Source organism: Bombina bombina, chromosome 6, assembly GCF_027579735.1.
Source record: "Bombina bombina isolate aBomBom1 chromosome 6, aBomBom1.pri, whole genome shotgun sequence".
Lineage (NCBI taxonomy): Eukaryota > Metazoa > Chordata > Amphibia > Anura > Bombinatoridae > Bombina > Bombina bombina.
Window position 1 is genome coordinate 807,864,170 of NC_069504.1, and position 26,937 is coordinate 807,891,106.

Here is a 26,937-nt window from a genome sequence, read left to right on the forward strand (position 1 = left end):
AGTAATATTTCATGTCAGGTTAGCTCACTTGAATAAACGAGGTCGGGTTAGCATGCAAGTATTCAAAAAATGGCTCTTTGTGCACGTTGGGTTTTTGCTCACATGCCATTCAATTTGTAATACAAGCGTAATCTAGCCCCAAGTCAGTAATAGCGCGGAGCAACAAGTCAGACAAGTCAAAGGCAGAAAAGATAAGTCAAAGGACAGAGGACTGCACTTAGGTTTGGCATATAGATCATCCGGTAAACAGATAGCTAAAAACTGGACTAGCAGCTAGCAATGATTTGTCTTGTTGATATTCAGCAATGCTCAGGTCAAGTCACATAAAGACAGATATGTAAATCAGGTAGTTGTGGTAAGTGGTCCGATATGGGCAGGATATGTGGTCAAGGATATATGCAAGTTATTACCAACTGCTTTGACCAGCAGGTCAGGTATAGGCAGGGTATGACCAATAGTCAGGTAAAGGAAGGCCATGTTCAATAGTTAGGTATAGGCTGGTTATGGCCAGCATGTTGTATATAGAAGAATGCTATGTGCAGCAGGTCATGTATAGGTAAGTTATGACCAGCAGGTCAGGCATAGGCAGGCTATGGCTAGCACATTGTATATAGGGGAAGGCTATGTCCAGCAGGTATTGGCAGGTTATGACCAATAGTCAGGTATAGGCAGGTTATGATTAAGGCGTGTGACAGCCAAAACGTGTAAGACAGTGTTTCCATACACACTTGATTTTATCCTGTTATTGGATCTGCAAAAAATTGATGAACTTTTACCTCTCTGTGCCCATCTGTGGTGTTGTTCCATAGGCAGGTTATGACCAAGGGTCCAATTTATCAAGTGCCGCCCGGCATACGCTGTTGAAATTTAACATTGCACAATCATTTCTTGTGAAATGCTTGTGCAATGCTGCCTCCTGCACATTTGTGGCCAATTGGCCGCTAGCAGGGGGTGTCAATCATTTTTATTGTATTGGGATGATTGCAGTCTTATGACCGCTGCTTCTTCATTTAAATTTAAGGCGGACCTGAAAGAAAGAAAGCAGCATCTACCCCCAATAGTCAGGTTTAGGCAGCTTATGACCAATAGTCAGGTACAGGCAGGTTATGGCCGGCACAATGTATATAGAAGAAAGCTATGACCAGCAGGTCAGGTATAGGTAGGTGGGCTATTGCCAGAGGTCAGGCTACAAAATGAAAAACAGCAAAATGCTATTGGGAACTGGCAGCAAATAACTATGAACAAAAGAATAATAAGGAAACCCTGACTTTTTCTCTTAAAATGTTTCCAGTATCCTCAGGAAATGCTGGTAAGCATGCAAAGCAGAGGATCTTTGTGCAGCACTTAGGAGGATCATGCACATGCCACGTAACATTGTGTAACAGGAAGTCCAGGAAGTAGTAGTGTGACACATCAACTTATAATCAAAGGCGTATCTCAACAAATGGTAAGAATGATTTTTTTCTTAATTAAACCCCAAATGAGTAGAAAAAAAAAAACCATACGGCTAGATTACGAGTCTTGTGTTAAGGTAAAAAAGCAGCGTTAACAGGTCCTAATGCTGCTTTTTTGCGCCCGCTGCTATTACGAGTCATGCAGGTTTAGGGGCATCCTTTAGATTCCGATTGGCTGATAGAATTCTATCAGCTAATTAGAATTAAGGTAGAAAAAATCCTATTGACTGATGCAATCAGCCAATAGGATTGAAGTTCAATTCTATTGGCTGATCCAATCAGCCAATAGGATTGAGCTTGCATTCTATTGGCTGATTGGAACAGCCAATAGAATGCAAGCTCAATCCTATTGGCTGATTGGATCAGCCAATAGGATTTTCTCTACCTTAATTCCGATTGCCTGATAGAATTCTATCAGCCAATCGGAATCTAAGGGACGCCATCTTGGATGACGTCACTTAAAGTAACCATCATTCTGTAAGAAGACTCCGGATGAAGAGGATGCTCCGCGTCAGATGTCTTGAAGATGGAGCCACTCAGTAAGTCGATCTTCAGGGGGTTAGTGTTAGGTTTTTTTAAGGGTGTATTGGGTAGGTTTTATTTTTTAGATTAGGGTTTGGGCCGCAAAAGAGCTAACTGCCCTTTTAAGGGCAATGCCCATCCAAATGCCCTTTTCAGGGCAATGGGTGATGGGTATATATGTGTGTATGTATATATGTGTGTATATATATATATATATATATATATGTGTATATATGTGTAAATATATATTATATTTATTATGTTATATGGGTAATTTGAATCTCACATATTAAGCATATTGAGGGTAGCCTTAAATCTAGTATCAAATGTTTATAATGCAGCATTCCACAAGTTTCTTTGTGTATAAGTTGTAACATATGGTTCTAATATTAGATCCTCTCTACAAATGGTTATATGGGCATATTCTGTTATGTGCTATAACAACATTCTTATTTCCTGTGGGCCCCTTATGCAGATGTGAAGTTAACTACGTTTTTTATATATTTCCTGTGACCTCATGTATGACGTATACATCACTATAAATTCTTTGTGTGTTCTTCAATAAAGGGGACTTTTGTGAAAACACTCAGTTGCATGTGTGTGTGATTTCAATGGTCACCCCAGGGCCCTGAAGAAAACGTGTGCCTCACCCTTATCAGCCAGAGCAGAGCTAAGGAACAAAAGAAGTAACCCTACAAACTGGCGTCAGAAATGGGATGAAACAGGGAACTCTCGGAAGGTGAGCTGAACAAAGAGTCCTTTTTATTCTGACCTTTTTTCTCTTACCACGAGACCCCTTAAGTTTCATTTTAAATAGGAATGGTAGATTTCTTTGGTAGAAATCAGGTTAAATTAATTAATAATAATTAAGTCTTTGGTAGGCTAAATAAAAAGGGGAATAATAGATTTCTTTGGTAGAAATCAGATTATATTAAGTCTGGCTGAAGGGTTAAACCACACATTTTCTTGCTGCTTGCTTTTGAAATATTGCTGTATGGCTAACATTGCTTTAAAGTTATAAGATAAATACTGCATTGTTTATATGAATTTTTATGCTGCTTGCTTTTAAATATGCTGTATGGCAAAATACTGTTTATTATAAAGTGTTAAGGAAGTAAAATACTGCTTATTGTATACTGTATTAAGAATGTAAACTGTTGTTAATATGTATTGCTGTTTTTAAATGTTAGTAAAAGGCTACATTTTTTCTGGTGAAGGGTGACCTTTGACCTAGAGATAATTAATGCCAGAAACTACTGAAAGGATCAGCAAAGTGATATTTTTTTTCTTTTTCTTGTTGTAAACTTAAGCATTAAGCACAATAACTGGTAACGGAGTACAACCATTCTAGTTAATGTGGTTTTTGCAAAAAGATTCAATAATTAATTGCTCTTAAAGGTAAAGGTATTGTATTTTTTTATTTTTATTATTTTATTTTTTTTGTATTGTATTATATTTTGTTGTAAAAGTTTTAAAAGATTAGTTAGGAGTTGAGAATGGGCAAATCCCAGTCTAAACAATTTCCATCACCTATGCAAGGAGAAACATTTAAAGATTATGTGGGAGAATATGGCAGATTGGACAGAAGCTATGAGAAGCTCTGATCCATTCCCCAGAGAGGGGGATAATGATAAATTTCATATGAATATGGTAAAAGGGTTGTGTCTAGGTGATGAAGAGGCATTTCCATGGTATAAAGGTGATCCAAGATGGAATATGGATTATATGAAAAAGGGTGGGGAAAATTGGCTGACTGTTGCTCCATACTGGCGATATATTGATATAGATGGGAATAAAAAGAAGGGTAAAAGTGAGAGGCAAAGACAGAAAGCATATTCACCCCCCCCTGCCCCATATAATGCCCCTCACCTACCTTTGCCATCATATAACAGACTATATCCTAGCCTTTCATCCCCTAGTGACATAGATCTAGAGACTATTGCTATTGCCTCTGCTCAGGTACCCCAGGAATGGACCTTCTGTAACTCCCCGATACCAGGTCACTAAACCCCCAATTATGCCCAAACCCCCGATTAAGGTTGAACCAGTAACACCTTCCTACCCCCCTACAATAACCCCACAATATAAAAGAGGGAATGAAGAAGTAGAGGAGGAGGAGGCAGCTGTACCAGAAGCTAGTATGCCATTTCTTACTGTGGGAGACCAATTAATTATTAAACCTTTGTCCCCAGGTGAATTAAGGGAAATTACCAAGGGAGCCCCAAACCCCCGTCAACATCCATCAGCTTGTATTATGTATTTAAAAAGAATGTTACAAGGACAAAACATGACACAGACAGATATAAGAATTATCATTGATGCACTTCTAGACTGTGACCCTGAATCAGGTTGGGAGTGGGGTAATGTAAAGAGTATTAGTAAATTGAGGCGAGATCCAACAATTAACTATGCCCTAAACACATGTGAAGGACTTGATGAAATGTGGACAGAATTAAGTATAGAAATGCATAGAATATGGAAGGATAAACAAAGTATGTCAATTGCACTAGCGTGCAAACAGAATACAAAGGAAACAGTAGTAGAATTTGTTAAGCGTTTTTATAAATGCTGGAAGGAAGAGGCTGGAATGGAATCAGGAGATGCAATGGGCTCTCTGAAGGTCCAGACTTGCATTAGTAATATGCAACCTCAGCTTTCCTTGTTGGTGAAGCAACTTGTCTCTGATTGGCCGGAGTTGACTCCAGCAGAATTCTTGAAAAGAATTCATGAAAAAGAAGGGGCAGGTTGTTTTGACATCAGGAAATTAGAAGGAAAAAACGCTGCTTTTTATCAAAAGCAGAGTTTACAACATTGTGATCCATTCCAGGCCAGGGAAAGGGATAATACAGGGAGTAATAGAATGTATGTGAGAGGTAGAGGGAGAGCTAGAGGAAGAGCTAGAGGGAATTATACTTTAAACAGAACACATTGTTTTAACTGTGGGGAACAGGGACATTGGAAAAATGAATGCCCAAAACCCCCTAATAATTCTGGCCCCCCTTACAATCCCCGACAGTATAACAGACAGCCTTACATAGCCCCTGCACCCATGGAGGCACCCAAACACAACATATAATGGCCATAGGGGTGCCTAGAAGGTAGCACTCCAATTTTTCCAGTGGTGTCAACAAGTTATCATGAGCAACCATACTTAGTCCTAGAAGTAGAGGGAGAACCCCTACCATTTCTAGTAGACACAGGAGCTACATGCTCTGCCTTATGCTCAGATATGTATGATGGCATTACTGAAAAATCTGAACCTTCTTTAGGGATTAATGGAGTGCTGACTTGCATCACACCGCTACTTGAAGTTAGGGTACCCTGTACTGGCCAACAACTTTTGCACCCATTTCGTTTTATAACTGGGTGTCCCCTTAACCTTTTGGGTCGTGATCTTATGGGTCCCCTTGGAGTGAAAGTAGCTGTCACTAGACAGGGTGGGTTAGACGTGAGTCTAGGGTCCACTAACCTGTGTTTTTTTAATGACATATTGACAGATGTCCCATCCTCTGTATGGGCATCTTCAAAACTTGACGTTGGTTTAGTTCAGTGTACCCCATATAAAGCCAGATTAAAACCTAATACTACTCCAGTGTTTATTAAACAATATCCATTGTCTAGAGAAAAGAAAGAAGGGATAAGACCCATGATAGAGGAATTCCTTAAACAAGGTATCCTCCGTCCAGTAGTTTCTCCCTATAATACCCCCATAAATCCGATCCCAAAGAAAAACAATGAATATAGGTTAGTACAAGACCTAAGGGCAATTAATGAAATAATAATCCCAATTGCCCCAATAGTCCCAGATGTTACAACATTACTCACAGCCATTCCACATGACGCCTGTATATTTACAGTCATTGATTTAGCTAACGCATTTTTTTCAGTCCGATTGGACCCTGAGACATATCTACTTATGGCTTTTTATTATGATGGGCGTCAGCTTACCTGGACATGCCTCCCTCAAGGCTATGTGTCCTCACCTGTGGTCTACTCGCTGGTGCTACAACGTACCTTGCGGTCATGGACTCCCAGTCAAGGTTCCGTCCTCCTTCAGTACGTCGATGACCTACTGTTGTGTAGTCCTAACCAGGAGGCTAATACAGTAGATACAATAAGTCTGTTAAAACACCTTGCTGCTGAAGGTCATAAAAAAGCAAAACATAAGCTACAAGTAGGAGTGACAAAAGTGGATTACCTTGGTTTTGTGCTTTCCCAAGGCCACCGGTCCATTAGTCCCAAACGAATCCAAGCGATTCAACAGATCCCAAAGCCAGTTACTAGAAAGGACATGCTCACCTTTCTAGGTATGAATAATTATTGCAGACAATGGATTCCTGAGTGCTCCCATCTTGATTCCATTCTAAGGCAAGCCACAAAAGGGGATAGCCCTGAACATATACAATGGACCACAGACATGACTAAATCCTACATAGCTCTGAAGACTAGCATTATTAGTGCCCCTGCTTTAGGACTACCTGATTATTGTAAACCATTTCACTTGTATGCGAGGGACAATTGTAAAACCATGGCTGCTGTCTGTGCCCAAGAGCATGGTGGAGGCAATATGCGTCCCGTAGCTTTCTTTTCCAAAGTAGTTCTAATACCGGTACAAGGGATGCCGGCGTGTCTCCGAGCATTGGCGGCTTGCGCCATGGCTGTAGAGATGGTTGAAACAATCACATTAGGCCATCCAATAGTACTACACACTAGTCACCAAGTTTTACATCTTGTAAAAAATGTCACTACCCAACACATGACTTCTCAAAGACTTTCTGGTTATGAATGTATATTACTGAATAATTCAAATCTGACTATTAAATATAGTAGTGTATCCTCAGGGCCAACTCAAATACTTAGTGCCTTACTTACAGGATCACCAGACTTTCCAACAGACCATGATTGTATAGAGGTAATACACCACATTACCACACCAAGACCTGACTTGATGGATAAACCTTTTGACCAAGCTGATAACAGAATTTATGCTTACCTGATAAATTACTTTCTCCAACGGTGTGTCCGGTCCACGGCGTCATCCATTACTTGTGGGAAATGTTCTCCCCCACAGGGAAAGGCAAGGAGAGCACACAGCAAGAGCTGTCCATATAGCTCCCCCTCTGGCTCCGCCCCCCAGTCATTCGACCGACGGTTAGGAGAAAAAGGAGAAACTATAGGGTGCCGTGGTGACTGTAGTGTATAAAGAAAACAAATTTCAAACTGATTAAAAAAACCAGGGCGGGCCGTGGACCGGACACACCGTTGGAGAAAGTAATTTATCAGGTAAGCATAAATTCTGTTTTCTCCAACATTGGTGTGTCCGGTCCACGGCGTCATCCATTACTTGTGGGAACCAATACAAAGCTTTAGGACACGGATGAAGGGAGGGAGCAAATCAGGTTACCTAAACAGAAGGCACCACGGCTTGCAAAACCTTTCTCCCAAAAACAGCCTCCGAAGAAGCAAAAATATCAAATTTGTAGAATTTGGCAAAGTGTGCAGAGAAGACCAAGTCGCTGCCTTACATATCTGGTCAACAGAAGCCTCGTTCTTATAGGCCCATGTGGAAGCCACAGCCCTAGTAGAGTGAGCTGTGATACGGTCAGGAGGCTGCCGTCCGGCAGTCTCATAAGCCAAGCGGATAATGCTTTTCAGCCAGAAAGAGAGAGAGGTAGCAGTAGCTTTTTGACCTCTCCTCTTACCAGAGTAAACGACAAACAAGGATGAGGTTTGTCTAAAATCTTTTGTTGCTTCTAAATAGAACTTTAAAGCACGAACAACATCTAAATTGTGTAATAAACGTTCCTTCTTTGAAACTGGATTTGGACACAAAGAAGGAACAACTATTTCCTGGTTGATGTTCTCGTTGGAAACAACTTTTGGAAGAAAACCAGGCTTAGTACGCAAAACAACCTTATCTGAATGGAACACCAGATAGGATGGATCACACTGCAAAGCAGATAATTCAGAAACTCTTCTAGCAGAAGAAATAGCAACCAAAACAGACTTTCCAAGATAGTAACTTAATATCTATGGAATGTAAAGGTTCAAACGGAACCCCTTGAAGAACTGAAAGAACTAAATTTAGACTCCAAGGAGGAGTCATGGGTCTGTAAACAGGCTTGATTCTAACCAAAGCCTGAACAAAAGCTTGTACATCTGGCAAAGCTGCCAGTCGTTTGTGCAACAAGACGGATAATGCAGAAATCTGTCCTTTTAGAGAACTAGCTGACAATCCTTTATCCAAACCTTCTTGGAGAAAGGAGAGAATCTTTGGAATTTTAATCTTACTCCAGGAGAATCCTTTGGATTCACACCAACAGATATATTTTTTCCATATTTTATGGTAAATCCTTCTAGTCCAAGGTTTTCTGGCTTGGACCAGAGTATCAATCACAGAATTTGAAAACCCACGCTTGGATAAAATCAAGCGTTCAATTTCCAAGCAGTCAGCTGCAGAGAAACTAGATTGGGATGTTCGAATGGACCTTGTACTAGAAGGTCCTGTCTCAAAGGTAGCTTCCATGGTGGAGCCGATGACATATTCACCAGGTCTGCATACCAAGTCCTGCGTGGCCACGCAGGAGCTATCAGAATCACTGAGGCCTTCTCCTGTTTGATCCTGGCTATGAACCTGGGGAGGAGAGGAAACGGTGGAAACACATATGCTAGGTTGAACGACCAAGGCGCCACTAATGCATCCACTAGAGTCGCCTTGGGATCCCTGGATCTGGACCCGTAGCAAGGAATCTTGAAGTTCTGACGGGACGCCATTAGATCCATGTCTGGAATGCCCCATAATTGGGTTAACTGAGCAAAGACCTCCGGATGGAGTTTCCACTCCCCCGGATGGAAAGTCTGACGACTCAAATAGTCCGCATCCCAGTTGTCTACTCCTGGGATGTGAATAGCAGATAGATGGCAGGAGTGATTCTCTGCCCATTGGATTATCTTGGTTACTTCCTTCATCGCTAGGGAACTCTTTGTTCCCCCCTGATGATTGATGTACGCAACAGTCGTTATGTTGTCCGACTGAAATCTTATGAACCTGGCTTCCGCTAGCTGAGGCCAAGCCAGGAGCGCATTGAATATAGCTCTTAGTTCCAAAATGTTTATCGGGAGAAGCGACTCTTCCCGCGACCATAGGCCCTGAGCTTTCAGAGAGTCCCAGACCGCGCCCCACCCCAAGAGGCTGGCGTCGGTCGTGACGATGACCCACTCCGGTCTGCGGAAACTCAGTACCTGAGACAGGTGATCCTGGGTCAACCACCAGAGAAGTGAGTCCCTGGTTACCTGGTCTACTTGAATTTGGGGAGACAAGTCTGTATAGTCCCCATTCCACTGATTGAGCATGCACAGCTGTAATGGTCTTAGATGAATTCGAGCAAAAGGAACCACATCCATTGCTGCGACCATTAGTCCTATTACTTCCATGCATTGAGCTATGGAGGGTTGAGGAATAGAGTGAAGAACTCGACAAGCTTTTAGAAGCTTTGTCTTTCTGACGTCTGTGAGAAAGATCTTCATTTCCACAGAATCTATTATTGTTCCCAGAAAAGGAACCCTTGTGGACGGTGACAGTGAACTTTTTTCTATGTTCACTTTCCATCCGTGAGATCTGAGAAAAGCCAACACAATGTCTGTATGAGCCCTCGCTTTGGAAAGAGACGACGCTTGGATTAGGATGTCATCTAGATAAGGTGCTACAGCGATGCCCCTAGGTCTTAGGACCACTAGAAGGGACCCTAGCACCTTTGTGAAAATTCTGGGAGTGGTGGCTAAACCGAATGGAAGAGCCACAAACTGGTAATGTTTGTCCAGAAAGGCGAACCTCAGGAACTGATGATGAGATTTGTGGATTGGGATATGCAGATACGCATCCTTCAGATCCACGGTAGTCAAAAATTGACCCTGCTGGATTGTTGGTAAGATTGTCCGAATGGTTTCCATCTTGAAGGATGGAACTCTGAGGAACTTGTTTAATATCTTTAAATCCAGAATTGGCCTGAAAGTTCCCTCTTTTTTGGGAACCACAAACAGGTTTGAGTAAAACCCTAGACCTTGTTCCCCGGAGGGGACTGGGTTTATCACTCCCATCTTTGATAGGTCTCTTACACAATGTAAGAATGCCTGTTTCTTTATCTGGTCTGAAGATAAGCAAGACAGGCGGAACCTTCCCTTTGGAGGAAGTCCCTTGAATTCTAACAGGTATCCCTTGGAAACTATCTCTAGTGCCCAGGGATCCAGAACATCTCTTGCCCAAGCCTGAGCGAAGAGAGATAGTCTGCCCCCTACCAGATCCGGTCCCGGATCGGGGGCTACCCTTTCATGCTGTCTTGGTAGCAGCAGCAGGTTTCTTGGTTTGTTTACCCTTGTTCCAGCCTTGCATGGGCTTCCAAGCGGGTTTGGGCTGGGCCGCGTTACCTTCTTGTCTAGCGGCAGTGGAGTTATTAGCCGGTCCGTTCCTGAAATTGCGAAAGGAACGAAAATTAGACTTGTTCTTAGCCTTAAAAGGCCTATCCTGTGGGAGGGCATGGCCCTTACCCCCAGTGATGTCTGAAATAATTTCCTTCAATTCCGGCCCAAAAAGGGTCTTACCCTTGAAAGGAATATTCAGTAACTTAGTCTTGGACGACACGTCTGCCGACCAGGATTTTAGCCAAAGCGCCCTCCGCGCTACTATAGCAAAACCTGAGTTTTTCGCCGCCAATTTCGTTATTTGAAAGGCGGCATCCAATATAAAGGAATTAGCTAACTTTAATGCGTGAATTCTGTCCATGACTTCTTCATAGGAAGTCTCTTTCTGGAGCGACCTTTCTAGTTCTTCAAACCAAAAGGACGCCGCTGAAGTGACAGTAATAACACATGTAGCTGGTTGAAGGATGAACCCTTGCTGAAAAAAAATCTTTTTAAGCAATCCTTCCAATTTTTTATCCATAGGATCTTTGAAAGCGCAGCTGTCCTCTATAGGAATAGTTGTGCGCTTCGCTAGTGTTGAAACAGCTCCCTCAACCTTCGGGACCGTTTGCCATGCGTCCCTTCTAGGGTCTACTATGGGAAACATTTTCTTAAATATAGGAGGTGGGGCAAAGGGTACACCTGGCTTCTCCCACTCCTTTTCCACTATGTTCGCTACCCTCTTTGGTATTGGAAAAGCGTCGTCGTGCACTGGGACCTCTAAAAATTTGTCCAATTTGCACAACTTCTCTGGTACTACCATGGAATCACAGTCATCCAGAGTAGCTAATACCTCCTTAAGCAAAGCGCGGAGATGTTCTAGCTTAAACTTAAATGCCACTAGATCAGGTTCTGCCTGTTGAGAAATTTTTCCTGAGTCTGAAATTTCACCCTCAGACAGCCCTTCCCTCACAGCCAATTCCGATTGATGTGAGGGTAAAATAGATAAGGCATCGTCAGCGTCTGATTGTTCATCCTTTTTATCTGTATTTAAAACTGAACAATCACGCTTTCTCTGAAAAACTGGCAGTTTGGATAAAAGATTTGCTATAGAATTATCCACTACTGCTGATAATTGTTGCATAGAAATAAGCACTGGCGCGCTAGGTGTCGCCTGCGCGGGCAAAGCTGGTGTAGACACAGAAGGAGAGGATGTAGAGCTATCCCCACTACCTTCATTAGATAAATCATCTTGGGCAACATTATGAAAAATAACAGAGAGGCTGATTTTGTTTGGACGGTATGGCACAATTATCACAAACACTCGAAGGGGGAACCACATTTGTCTCTATACACACAGAACATAGGTTATCTGATGGAACAGACATGTTAAACAGATTTAGGCAGGCAAACAATGCAATAAAAACGATTTTAAACAAAAACGTTACTGTCTCTTTAAATAATAAAATGACACATTTATTTCTGAATGTTCAAAAAAACTATGAAGGCAATATCCGATTTTTCTGAAATTTGGACCCCAGTGTCAATGCTTAGAAAGTATTGCACAGTAAATATGGAGACTCTAGCTCTTAAAACAAGCAAACCGGAGCTAATTGTTGGATTTAACCGTTTTTACACACCACAATCCCAGCTACAGCCTCGCTGCAGCTTTTTACCTTCCTTAGGGGTCACCATTCACAGAAAAAAGCCTTTTGGAGTCACTTTCTGAACCACAGGACCCTCTCACATGAATCTGCATGCACTGCCTTGAAATTCAACTGCACAGCTGAAGTGCCAAAATGAGGCTTCCTCCCTCAGCACACTAGAGTGAAGGGGCCTTCCTGACTAGATTTAGGTGTCTAAAACAAGCCAGATCAATAAAAAACGTTCCCAAGTGTATGTGAGCTTATAAAATATTTCAAATGGTATAATATTGTAATAAAAACCAATCGATTTAGACCCTAACAGTGTCTACCAGCATAAAAAACAAAAAGGGGAAGCCTGTTATCTTTTTTGCTGAGGTGAAAGAAAAATGGCTTACCGTTTCCCCTGAGGGGAAAAATGACTGTCATCTAGCATTAGCCTGTGTTGTTAGAAGGAGACTAGTCATACCTGAAGCAGATGAGTCTGCAAACTGTTACCCCCAACTGAAGTTCTCTTGTTTCAACAGTCCTGCGTGGTAACAGTAATGGATTTTAGTTACTTGTGCTAAAATCATAGCCCTCTTAAACAGAAATCTTCATCACTTTTCTGTTATAGAGTAAATAGTACAAGCCAGCACTATTTTAAAATAACAAATTCTTGATAGAAGAATAAAAAACTACAACTAACACCACAAACTCCTCGCCATCCCCGTGGTAGATGCTACTTGTTCAGAGCGGCAAGGAGAATGACTGGGGGGCGGAGCCAGAGGGGGAGCTATATGGACAGCTCTTGCTGTGTGCTCTCCTTGCCTTTCCCTGTGGGGGAGAATATTTCCCACAAGTAATGGATGACGCCGTGGACCGGACACACCAATGTTGGAGAAAATGTGTTTGTTGATGGTTCTTGTTCCCGACCTAGTGATGGTATTTATAAGACAGGCTATGCCGTTGTGCAACTACCAGACATTGTTCTAGATGCAGGCCCCATTCCTTATCCTTCTGCACAAGATGCAGAATTAATAGCACTCACAAAAGCATGTAAATTGTTTGAAAATAAATCTGTTAACATTTACACTGACTCTCGCTATGCTTTTGGGGTTGTGCACGATTTTGGTATGATATGGAAACAACGTGGTTTTGTTTCAGCAGATGGCAAGACCATCTCTCATACAGACCTGATTAATGACCTTTTAGAGGCCATACAACTCCCAAAGGACATAGCGATCATAGATTGCCGTGCACATACATACAAGTCTGACCCTATTTCCTTGGGTAATGCGCTTGCAGATAAAATTGCTAAAGAGGCTGCTTATGTTTCTCATACACCCGGATCCACCATCCGTATGTATGCTGTTTTAGCCCCACCTTCATGTCCTACAGACCATATGCTTCTTGAACTCCAGGGACATGCCACTCCTAGTGACATATCTTTCTGGACTACTAATGGGTTAACTTTAGATGAGAATGGTTTGTTTTCTAAAGAGGGGAAGGTGGGCATACCGGAAAGCAGTGCATCACTCTTTATAGCACAAGCTCATCGTGTTGGACACCTAGGTATAAAACCAACAACTAACTTGTTGAAGCAATCTTTCTACATTAGAGGTATAGGTGATCATTGCAAGGCATATATTAATAGATGTGTATATTGCTTACAGACCAATGCAACCATTCCCAATAAAGCCCAGCATGACCACTTACCCCCACCTACAGCCCCATTCACACATCTACAAATTGATTTTACACATATTCCAAAAACTGGCACTAAACAATTATATCTGCTTGTAATAGTTGACCAATTTTCTAAGTGGCCAGAAGCTTTTGTTACCCAGAGGGAAGATGCAAAAACAGTCGCTAAAATTTTAGCCACTGAAATAATTCCCAGATTTGGTTGTCCGCTTCAGATTAATTCTGATAATGGTCCAGCGTTCATTAGTAAAATCGCACATGAGTTAGTAGAATGGTTACAGATTAATTGGAACTTTCACATTCCCTACCATCCTCAAAGCTCAGGGATTGTAGAAAGAATGGCAAAACTATTTACCTGCAATTTTAGCAGAAATCAGAATGACCCCAAATAGGACAACCAGGTTGTCTCCATTTGAGGTCCTAATGGGTAGAACATTCCCGACTCCATGGGTAAAAGGCCCACTTATCATTAAAAATGGTGATTTAGATTGTATTAAGGAACGATATGTAAAACAATTGATTGATAAATTGAATGGCATCTATGGTGATGTGTCTTCCCGTTTACCTCTTCCCTCACAGGAACCAACCCATCCTTTCAAGCCTGGAGATCTGGTCTGCATTCGCCAGCTGAATAAAGCAAAGAAAGGAGGTTTCCCGTTCAGCAAGCCAGTCACTGTGATCGCTGTAACCAGGACTGCCATACTGACTGACGACAAGGACATCTGGATACACGCTTCACGAGTGAATCTCTGTCCAAAGAGAGGAGAAGCGGGTGACAAGCTATCGGTCACCCCTCACAAAGGAGAAGTGGGTGATAAGGTATCGATCACTCCTCACAAAGACCAGGATGACGATCTCAATCATGGATCCAAGACATTCCTGCAAGATCTTCCTTTTCCTAATGGGGATATTGATCTTTGTGTATATCCCAATAGTATTAATAACGGCATGTTATTACTCACCTGAAGATGCTGAACACTTTACACCTATTTTGTTTACTATTATTAACATTGTTTAACTGTTACATGTCTTGTACTTTACGAAACAAAATATCAGGTATGATACAAGATGCAGAAAAAGTTCAACTGCAAAATTTAATTAGAGGTAGACCCAGATAGTTTATATTGTAGGAACATTACAGGTTATGTGATCACGATGTGATCAAAGAGGGGAATGATGGGTATATATGTGTGTATGTATATATGTGTGTATATATATATATATATATATATATATGTGTATATATGTGTATATATATATATATTATATGTATTATGTTATATGGGTAATTTGAATCTCACATATTAAGCATATTGAGGGTAGCCTTAAATCTAGTATCAAATGTTTATAATGCAGCATTCCACAAGTTTCTTTGTGTATAAGTTGTAACATATGGTTCTAATATTAGATCCTCTCTACAAATGGTTATATGGGCATATTCTGTTATGTGCTATAACAACATTCTTATTTCCTGTGGGCCCCTTATGCAGATGTGAAGTTAACTAAGTTTTTTATATATTTCCTGTGACCTCATGTATGACGTATACATCACTATAAATTCTTTGTGTGTTCTTCAATAAAGGGGACTTTTGTGAAAACACTCAGTTGCATGTGTGTGTGATTTCAGTGGTCACCCCAGGGCCCTGAAGAAAACGTGTGCCGCACCCTTATCAGCCAGAGCAGAGCTAAGGAACAAAAGAAGTAACCCTACAATGGGGAGCTTAGGTTTTTTTAGATAGTATTTTATTTGGGGGGTTGGTTGTGTGGGTGGTGGGTTTTACTGTTGGGGAGGTTGTTTGTATTTTTTTTACAGGTAAAAGAGCTGATTACTTTGGGGTAATGTCCCACAAAAGGCCCTTTTAAGGGCTATTGATAGTTTAGGCTAGGGCTTTTTTTATTTTGGGGGGGCTTTTTTTATTTTGATAGGGCTATTAGATTAGGTGTAATTAGTTTAAATATCTTGTAATTTGTTTATTATCTGTAATTTAGAGTTTGTTTTTTTGTACTTTAGTTAATTTAATTTAATTTATTTAATTGTTGTTAATTTAGTAAATTTATTTAATTATAGTGTAGTGTTAGGTGTTAGGTTAGGTTTTATTTTACAGGTACTTTTATATTTATTTTAGCTAGGTAGTTATTAAATAGTTAATAACTATTTAATAACTATTCGACCTAGTTAAAATAAATACAAACTTGCCTGTAAAATAAAAATAAACCCTAAGATAGCTACAATGTAACTATTAGTTATATTGTAGCTAGCTTAGGGTTTATTTTATAGGTAAGTATTTAGTTTTAAATAGGAATTATTTAGGTAATAATATTAATTTTATTTAGATTTATTGTAATTATATTTGTTAGGGGGTGTTAGAGTTAGACTTAGGTTTAGGGGTTAATACATTAAGTATAGTGGCGACGACGTTGGGGGAGGCAGATTAGGGGTTAATAAATGTAGGTAGGTGGCAGTGATGTTAGGGACGGCAGATTAGGGGTTAATAATATTTAACTAAAGTTTGCGAGGCAGGAGTACAGCGGTTTAGGGGTTAATATGTTTATTATAGTGGCGGCGACGTTGGGGGCGGCAGAATAGGGGTTAATAAGTGTAGGTAGGTTGTGGCGACATTGGGGGTGGCAGATTAGGGGTTAATAAATATAATAAATGGTTATACGTCTGATGTATAGCCCTTTAATACCTTTATCAGTACAATGTATAAGGCATTTAGGGCTATTAAAGTGTATGATGCTTGTACAGATCAGAGTATTTGGATAAGTTTTTTCAAGTGCTTTATGATGTATAGACTTGTATAATATATGTGTTGAGATGGTTATTTAAGCACTCCGCTTTATGCCAATGTCTTTTATAATGTAATGGCAACCTCTCACTGTGATAGCATTTTCGCTTTGGTCATTACTGCATTCAGCACAGCATACACTTTGGAATGGTGAATGGCGGCTGGCTGGTTCACTAGCTGTGATATTGTTATACATATATTATATAACAAGAACTTTTACCTGCATTTGTCAATAAAAGTTATATTTTATACCTTCACGTCTGGCGCATTGGACGGCTGGCTTATTTCATCCTGAGTGGTGAGATTCTATGTTCCTGGTTAATAAATATAATGTAGGTGTCGGCGATGTTGGGGGCAGTAGATTACGGGTTAATACATATAATGTAGGTGGCGGCGGTGTCCGGAGCGGCAGATTAGGGGTTAATACGTATAATGTAGGTGTCTGCGATGTCGGGGCAGCAGATTAGGGGTTAATAAGTGTAAGATTAGGGGTGTTTAGACTCGGGTTCATGTGAGAGTGTTAGGTGTAAACATAAATTTTATTTCCCCATAGGAATCAATGGGGCTGCGTTACTGAGATTTACGCTGCTTTTTTCAGTTGTTAGACTTTTTGTCAGCAGGCTCTCCCCATTGATGTCTATGGGGAAATCGTGCATGAGCACGTACGACTAGCTCACCGCTGACTTAAGCAGCGCTGGTATTGAAGTGCGGTATGGAGCACAATTTTGCTCAACGCTCACTTCTTGCCTTTTAACGCTGGGTTTGTAAAAACCTGTAATACCAGCGCTGCAGGTAAGTGAGCGGTGAGAGAAAACGGCTCATTAACACCGCATAGCCTCTAACGAAAAACTCGTAATCACACTTCAAGCGAGCAATGCTTTATCTAAATATATTGCCTTGTTTTGTATTGAACAAGTGCCAGAAACTAGCTGAATTAATGTATCTGTGTTATTATAGACAATATTCAGCCTACAGGATCTTTATCAAAGCTCATTTGCTGCTCAAAGCGAGATATTTCTATGGAAAAAAAACTTGGTTCATGTACAAAAAGTATTAAAAGGGACATTGAGATCAAAACAATTTCCCATAAAATGTTTAGGGTTAGATTACGAGTGGAGCGTAAACGTTTGGGCCTGTGCGATTTGGGGTACATCGCAAGGGTTTTGGCAGATCGGGCTTATAACTCATATTACCAGTTGAAAGTAAACACGTTCACGATTTATGCTAGAATCATTAACTGTTTTGTGACCATAGAACCTAATGGTCCTAATAGAGATTGGGATCTATGCTAGAATCATTAACTGTTTTGTGACCATGGAACCTAATGGTTCTAATAGAGATTGGGATCTTTCTGTTTTCTTGTAAAATGTAAGAAATAGATTTGGGATAGTTGAAATGTGTAGAGAAAATTTTGTTTGATTAAAAGGTTTTCTTATATGTATAAACTGCAGGTATTAGGACAAAATTTTCTATACTAATTACATATATAAAGATACGTTGAAATAGGAAAGAACAGGTAAAATATAAGATAAAGTGTATCCAATAGTTTGTTAGTAGAAATCCCTAGGAACCTAACTGATGGGAGAAAGTTGTATCAGTTTTAATTGTATATATAATGTACCTAACAGGAAGTTAAAAATGTGTGCACTCTAGAGCGCCACCTAGTGGTACATGTCTATAAATTGGAGTAAATTAATATTTTTGATAGCATGATTAAGGGAGGCTCTCCCGAATCGTCGCTGCTGTTTGTGCTGTTTTTCTAAATAAATATTTTTGCTGCCACTTGCCTTGGATTCTGTGAAATTGACTTGGAGGTAGGAGTGGGCCTCCTGTGTGGCTTGCATTAGACCGTTGAGTGCTGGGCTGAACTGCTGTTGTTTGTAACTGTTTTGTGAAACATAAAAATTGCACAAAACACTTTAAAAATACATTACAAAGTATAGTTACACTCATAATAACACTATCTTATAAAAATTATTTTAAAAAATATTGAACACAGAAGTTATAAAGACTCAAAGATATGAGGTCTCAGGTGTTAGAAAAAAAAAGGCAGGCAAAGTGGAAAGCAAAGTGGAAATAAAGGGAAGCGCTAAAAAGCAAATCCTAAATACTATCGCCTAGATTACGAGTTTTGCGTTAGAAGGGGTGCATTAGTTACGCGTCTTTTATTTCCTTAGCGCACTTTTTTTAACGTAGGTATTACGAGTCTCAAAACAACCTCCTAACCCGTCGCAGTAACACGACTACTGCGTTTATTTTATACGCGTAATCATGTCCGCGTTAAACAGTCTCCCATAGAGATCAATGAGAAATCAGAGAAGCACGCATTTTTCACCTAACACTCGATCTCGCAAGAAATACGCACTGCTCTGTCATATTACGTATACCACATAATGCACAACAAAAACACACAGCAAATGTACTAACAACAATCACGCAATATAGCACAGACGAATTACACATTCACAAGTGGGAAAAAAAATAAAAAAATTACAATAAACGAGGAATACAGATATACCTTACGATCCTACAACACGGAACAAAACAACACGAAAAAAAATTGCACACTCATACACAAACAAAACACTCGCATTCAACATTACGGAATATTAGAACAAACATTTACAACACTTCCCAAATACGACACCATCACAAATCAACATTTACATTTACACATAATACTTTTGGACAATGTTATGGAAAACGATCACTATGACATCATCGCATTCTACACATTCCACAAATACTTACTCAATATGAGCATGCGCAAATTCACACAACTAATACACATTGCACACATACTAATTACTAACAAAGCACACCTGAACAGAATTTACAAGGGAAACCGGTACATCATTAAACATTTACATATGGTATATAATAATATAAGCACGCCACAAGCATGGCTTCTTTGACTGTGTTGCTGGTGGATTTTTGGAGATTATAGAGAGAGATTTAGTGCGTTATTGTGAGAGTTAGTGTTAGTGTGAGAGAGTGAGTTAGTGTTATTGTGCGAGTTAGTTAGTGGTAGCGTGAGTTAGTGGTAGCGTGAGTTAGTGGTAGTGTGAGTTAGTTAGTGGTAGTGTGAAAGAGTTAATTAGTTGGTGGTAGTGTGAGAGAGTTAGTTAGTTGTAGTGTGAGATAGTAAGAGAGCGGTAGTGAGCGAGAGTTGGTTTGGGTGAGTGTGCGAGTGGTTTTTCTGTATACTTAACACATTTACACGCAAACACATTCAATACATACATACACTTATCAATAACACTACATACACTCCATACCCAATACCCTCTCATACTACACTCCATACCCCATTCCTTGTAGTCCCATTCCCTTTCATCCCATACCCCATTCCCTGTAAGCCCATACCCATCCCATAGTTAGATTTTGTTTACATATCCTCATTTTAGTCTTCTTATACATTTTTGTTTTTTGTTATTTATTTTGACCCCCTTTCGTTTGGCCACATTCACTTTTTGTTGGAGTATGTCGGGGGGGAGGGGGGGAAGGGGAGAGGGAGAGGAACAGGACAGGAAGGGGGACAGGAAGGGGGGAGGAAGTGGTGGGTGGACCCGGGCCACTTGGTTCAAGATGAACAAGTGGCTGGGCCCAGTGGCGGCCAGCGTAGAGCTTCACAGTCTGGGAAACAGAGGACACCATCACAGGGGAAATCCAAGCTGACTAGGGAGGCGAGGTATACCATGGAGGAGAAGGAGGCCCTCATAGAGGCATATATGCAGAGGGCTAGGAGGCTGCAGGCTCAGTAGACCACCCCTAGGGAGAAGAGGAAGCTATGGCTGGAGATAACGGATGCAGTTAATGCAGTAGGGGCACGTAACAGGGATGTCGAGTATCGATACCGGGACTGACGGTAAGCTCATCTGACGGTAAGCTCATTTAATAATCTCGTAACATCAAAAATAAAGAATGTATTTAAGTATATGATTAATGCTATTACGCTTTTTAACACATTATTACGTAAACGCATTCACAATTACCTTGTGATTACATTAGTATCTAGGCTACAGGTTAGGTGTGCATTTAAACAGACTGAAAACAAACACAAAAACATTCAGATTGACCAGATAGATATCAGAAACACAGTTTGGAAAATGCGGTAATCATATTGATTGTTATATTTCAAAGTGGATTAATGAGGCTGCATTTGTAATTCTATTGTAAGCAAAAGCATTTAAATCTTTATTTGGAACTATGCTAATATATACATTTCTTTTTTTTTTACAATATACAGAGTCTGGGGAGGAGGCAGCACAGCAACTACAGGCTCCTCCTTCACCCAGGTATGAGAGTGGTGGAGATAACTCGCCACCTCGGGGAGACATGGAAGACATCCCTCTATTCTCCTCCTCTGAAGAAGCCCCCACTGAACCAGCATCCCCTCCTGCACCAGCAGCCCACTGTGCACTAGCAGCCTGCCGTGCACCAGCAGCCCCTCAGGAGGAGATAGCAGAGGTACAGATATTACGAGATTTTCAAAAACAGATGCGTGCCTCCCGGAGGGAAAATCTTCAAAGCAGAATGCAGATGACAGAAGATATTCATGCCATTCGAGAAGGCCAAAGAGAGCTTATACAAGGCCAACGAGACATTATCCAAGGACAAAACGAGATCTTGCATACTCTCAGAGATATATTGCAGGTCCTCCGGGAGGCGCATAACGTACCATCTGCTGCTGGGCCATCTGCTCTGGTGCCATCTTCTGCTGGCCTTCTGATCCTGGGCCATCTGCTGCTGGGTCATCTGCTCTTGTGCCATCTGCTGCTGGGCCATCTGATCCTGGGCCATCTGCTGCTGGGCCATCTGATCCTGGGCCATCTGCTCCTGGTACTCCTCAACCTCCTCCTCAGCCAGGTCATCCCAGTACTCTTCCTTCCCCTCTTCCACAAACATCTCACATGGGAACTCGTCGGAGGGGGCAGTTGCCCCCCCCCCCAGAGCTTCAGTCTCGTGGAAAGAGGGGAAGGAAGAGGAAGGAAGTATTTTTTCCTATATATATTTTTATTTATTTAATGTGTAATGGATAGGTATGTGATGATGTGGTCTTCTTACACTTGTGGACCACACTCTGTATATAATCTGCTTCTATGGGACCGGGTCCATGGAGGCAGATTGTTTGCAGAGTGTGGGTTACATGTGTGTGGACACCACATCATCACATACCTATCCTTGTTGATTACATTGATTGGTTTCTGTTATGTGATGTCCAAACTGTTTCCCTAATCTCAATCAAAATGACCATTACAATTATACATGATGGCATATTACTGTTTGAATGCCAACAACACAGCTTAAAGGGACAGTCAGAACATTATTGTTTTTTACAAAGAAAACACTTTATTACGCATTACCAAGTTTGGAAAAACAACACTTGTGAAAAACAATTGTGATGTGCCTGTAAAGTTAGATCCAGAAAATCAATTTGAGTGTTATTGTACGTGCCTGTAAATTTAAGTCCCATTTGGTTGTCATTTAAATAGCCCATAAAGTCACTGTATGTGGAATCATTTAGTGATTTTTTTCACTATAAAAATAAGGTTGTCTATGTACCGTGAATAAAAAATGATATCCTCATACCATGGGTTTAATGAGTCATAAATGTACATAAGTTCCCACTTGGCTACATAAAGGTTGGCAAGCAATGGGGCAAACTTTGCCCCCATCACTGTGCCACATGTTTGAAGGAAGAAATCTTGGTTAAACATAAAGAAGTTGTGTGACAAAAGGAACCTTAGTATATCTCCCACATAGTGTTTTGTAACCTCATCAAGTTCTAAGTCAGTGGCCAAAAATGACTCAACTACACGCACCCCAAAACTTTGAGGGATGCAAGTGTATAGAGATGAAATGTCTACCACCATCCAGATGTAGTCTTGTTGCCACTCAATGAGTTTTAGTTTGTTTAACAAGTGGGAGCTGTCCTCCAGGTAGCTCAACTGTCTTCTGGCAATGGGTTGAAGAATGGCATCAATCCATGCTCCCATGGGTTCAAAAAGTGAACCAATGCCAGAGACAATTGGTCTACCTGGAGGATGTTCAATGTCTTTATGTACTTTTGGTACACGATAAAAAATTGGTATGATTGGGTTCTGTGGTACCAAAGTATCAAGATCATTAGCAGTAAAAATTCCTAAGCTTATGCCTTCTTGGACCAACTGTGTCAGTTCCCTTTTGAATATGTGTGTGGGATTCGCAGATAATTTGTAGTAAATTTGATCATCATGGAGTTGTCTATAGGCCTCCTGAAAATAATAGCTCTTGTCCATGATTACAATGTTGCCGCCCTTATCTGAGTTTTTTATGACAATGTCATTGTTATCTTTGAGAGTTTTAATTGCCCTACGTTCCTTATACGTCAGATGGGAAGCGACACCATTGTGACCAATTTCAGCATAGCATTTAGCATAGCACCCCTATGTTGTATGGGATAAAAATCAGAAGAGGACTTCTTGGGCTTTGGTAGCTGTTTGGGATGAATAGTTTCAATATCATTGTGTAAATTATTAAGGATGGCTAGAGTGCAAGCATCAGAGAAATGCAAATATGAAACAGCATTCGTATTGGTGTTGTTTCCCAGATCAACACTAGATGGATGCTCAACCTCATCATAGGTTGCAGGGTTTAAGGAGAAAAACCTTTTATGGGTACGTTTTCTAACAAACTTATTCACATCCATCAACGTGTTGAAACTGGAAATTTTGTTCGCTGGGGCAAAGCTTAGACCTTTAGATAACACAGATTTTTCAGATTCACTTAGGCTGTATTTAGAAATATTAATAATGCTGAAGTTCTCAGCAGGGATGACAACATTTGTGTTTAGTGTCCTTTTTTCTTCTTCTTGGCTTTTTCTTTGCCTCTTTTTTCTCCATCTTCTTCTTCGTCTCTTTCTAATGGAATTGTCCTGCGTGTTTTTGGTCGCACCACCGGCTGGTGTTCCCCAGACTCTTCCCCCGACGTATCCTGTAAAAAAGAAGAAGATGATAGACAAGAAGAGATAGAGGAAGGAGAGGAGAGAGGAGAAGCAGAGGAGAGAGAAGAGGCAGAATTTGAAAACATAGAATTTTCAGGATCTGTGGATTCCCCTTCTGACGTGCTGAAAACCACTTTTCTCTTATTCTTTTTTAGGATTGACTTAGGTGTATTCTCCACATTCTTTTCTGTATGTTGGGAATGCAGATTGCCAAAGTTCTTTTTGAACTTATTTTTGTTCTCACGCTGCTGTTTGCGTACTGCAGCCCAGTTGTAGACAGTTGTAGACTCCCTATCTACCTTGGCAATAAATTCATTCATTTTGGATTTGTTTGTGAGGCAGCTTGAGTGATTTTCAAATTGTTTTAGCTCTTCCTGTTTTGATTCAATATCAGGTTTTAATTTAGCCCTTTTCTTCTCTTTTACTCTGATTAAGATGTTCAACAATTTAATAGAGCAGTCCGTTAATGCGGTGTTCCAATCCTCAAGATCAGTGGCATCTTCAAATTCAAATGTGGGATACTTTTTAATTCACAATCCCCTGGGGATTCTCATAGCTTCTGTATATTTTTTAAACGCTATAATGTCCCACATAAGCCTTAAATCTGTTGCAAGAAGTTGTTGTATATTTTTGCACAGATTTCTGATATCATTATGTTCAACACTGCAATCCTCTCTAGAAAACACTTTGTCAAAAAATGCCTTTCTACCATGGTAATCAAAAATATCACAAATAGCCATGATGTTAGTTTCACTGGTATTGTTAGTAGACACCTCATCCACTGAATCAGAATCAATGCCTGCCATGTTAGGGAACACAACTTAGCCAAAAATACAAGCCACCAATAGCAAAACAGTACAAACATGTCAAAAAAATGTTTATAGTGTGTTTTACTCACTGTGCATTATAAGCAGAATTAAACACTGGTGTGAAACAGACACTTGTATAGAGCAAACCATCAGGGACAGAATCAATCCGTGCTTAGACTCTCATGTTTGGCCATGAAGAATGCAGAGACTTATGCATAATATCTTCCACAAAAAACGATTAGGTACCAGCTGTACAATATGTATCACATATGACAAACAAGCTTGAGCGATAGTAATAAAGAGCGGTACTCACTTCAGTGTTATGTTAACGGCCAGAGGAGAAAAAACTATCAGGAAGTATGAAACAAATCCTGTTGATTCTGTTAGGATGCTGTGGATGCTGCAGACGCTGTGACCAGGCGCTGAATCCGAAAATGGAATGATCCAATGAAGACAGAAGGCAGGGGGGTCCGGAACATGGTCAGACCAACGGTCCATGTGTACAAACAGAAAGTTCAAGGTATTCTGCTATTGGTGAGGCTCGGAGTGCCGTAGCTAAGCGGCGGATCAGACTGTGGGGTCATACAGTGGAAAAAAATGAATGCAGGCACTCAAGGGTGAGAAGAATAAAATGTACCTTTTATTAGTACATAAAATAAAACAAGGGGTGTTCCAAAACAGAGGGCAGGCAAGCAGTCTAACGCGTTTTGCGCCCCCTAGTGGCTCTTATTCATAGACTGAGGGATAATTAGGAGAGTATTTATACCCAAAATGTGAAAGCAGAAAATTATCCCAACAGCAATGCAAAAGGAATTGATTAAAAACAACAATGAAAAATTAAAAACATAGGCCTAGATTTGGAGTTCGGCGGTAGCCGTCAAAACCAGCGTTAGAGGCTCCTAACGCTGGTTTTGGCCGCCCGCTGGTATTTGGAGTCAGTGATTAAAGGGTCTAACGCTCACTTTTCAGCCGCGACTTTTCCATACCGCAGATCCCTCTACGCCATTTGCGTAGCCTATCTTTTCAATGGGATCTTTCTAACGCCGGTATTTAGAGTCGTTTCCGAAGTGAGCGTTAGAGCTCTAACGACAAGATTCCAGCCGCCTGAAAATAGCAGGAGTTAAGAGCTTTCTGGCTAAAGCCGGTTCATAAAGCTCTTAACTACTGTACCCTAAAGTACACTAACACCCATAAACTACCTATGTACCCCTAAACCGAGGTCCCCCCACACCGCCGCCACTCGATTAAAATTTTTAACCCCTAATCTGCCGACCGCCACCTACGTTATATTTATGTACCCCTAATCTGCTGCCCCTAACCCCGCCGACCCCTGTATTACATTTATTAACCCCTAACTTGCCCCCCACAACGTCGCCGCCAGCTACTTAAAATAATTAACCCCTAATCTTCCGACCGCAAATCGCCGCCACCTACGTTATCCCTATGTACCCCTAATCTGCTGCCCCTAACATCGCCGACCCCTATATTATATTTATTAACCCCTAATCTGCCCCCCTCAACGTCGCCGACACCTGCCTACACTTATTAACCCCTAATCTGCCGAGCGGACCTGAGCGCTACTATAATAAATGTATTAACCCCTAATCCGCCTCACTAACCCTATCATAAATAGTATTAACCCCTAATCTGCCCTCACTAACATCGCCGACACCTAACTTCAATTATTAACCCCTAATCTGCCGACCGGAGCTCACCGCTATTCTAATAAATGTATTAACCCCTAAAGCTAAGTCTAACCCTAACACTAACACCCCCCTAAGTTAAATATAATTTAAATCTAACGAAATAAATTAACTCTTATTAAATAAATTATTCCTATTTAAAGCTAAATACTTACCTGTAAAATAAATCCTAATATAGCTACAATATAAATTATAATTATATTATAGCTATTTTAGGATTAATATTTATTTTACAGGCAACTTTGTAATTATTTTAACCAGGTACAATAGCTATTAAATAGTTAAGAACTATTTAATAGTTACCTAGTTAAAATAATAACAAATTTACCTGTAAAATAAATCCTAACCTAAGTTATAATTAAACCTAACACTACCCTATCAATAAAATAATTAAATAAACTACCTACAATTACCTACAATTAACCTAACACTACACTATCAATAAATTAATTAAACACAATTCCTACAAATAAATGCAATTAAATAAACTAGCTAAAGTACAAAAAATAAAAAAGAACTAAGTTACAGAAAATAAAAAAATATTTACAAACATAAGAAAAATATTACAACAATTTTAAACTAATTACACCTACTCTAAGCCCCCTAATAAAATAACAAAGCCCCCCAAAATAAAAAATTCCCTACCCTATTCTAAATTAAAAAAGTTACAAGCTCTTTTACCTTACCAGCCCTGAACAGGGCCCTTTGCGGGGCATGCCCCAAGAATTTCAGCTCTTTTGCCTGTAAAAAAAAACATACAATACCCCCCCCCCAACATTACAACCCACCACCCACATACCCCTAATCTAACCCAAACCCCCTTAAAGAAACCTAACACTAAGCCCCTGAAGATCTTCCTACCTTGTCTTCACCATACCAGGTTCACCGATCCGTCCTGGCTCCAACATCTTCATCCAACCCAAGCGGGGGTTGGCGATCCATAATCCGG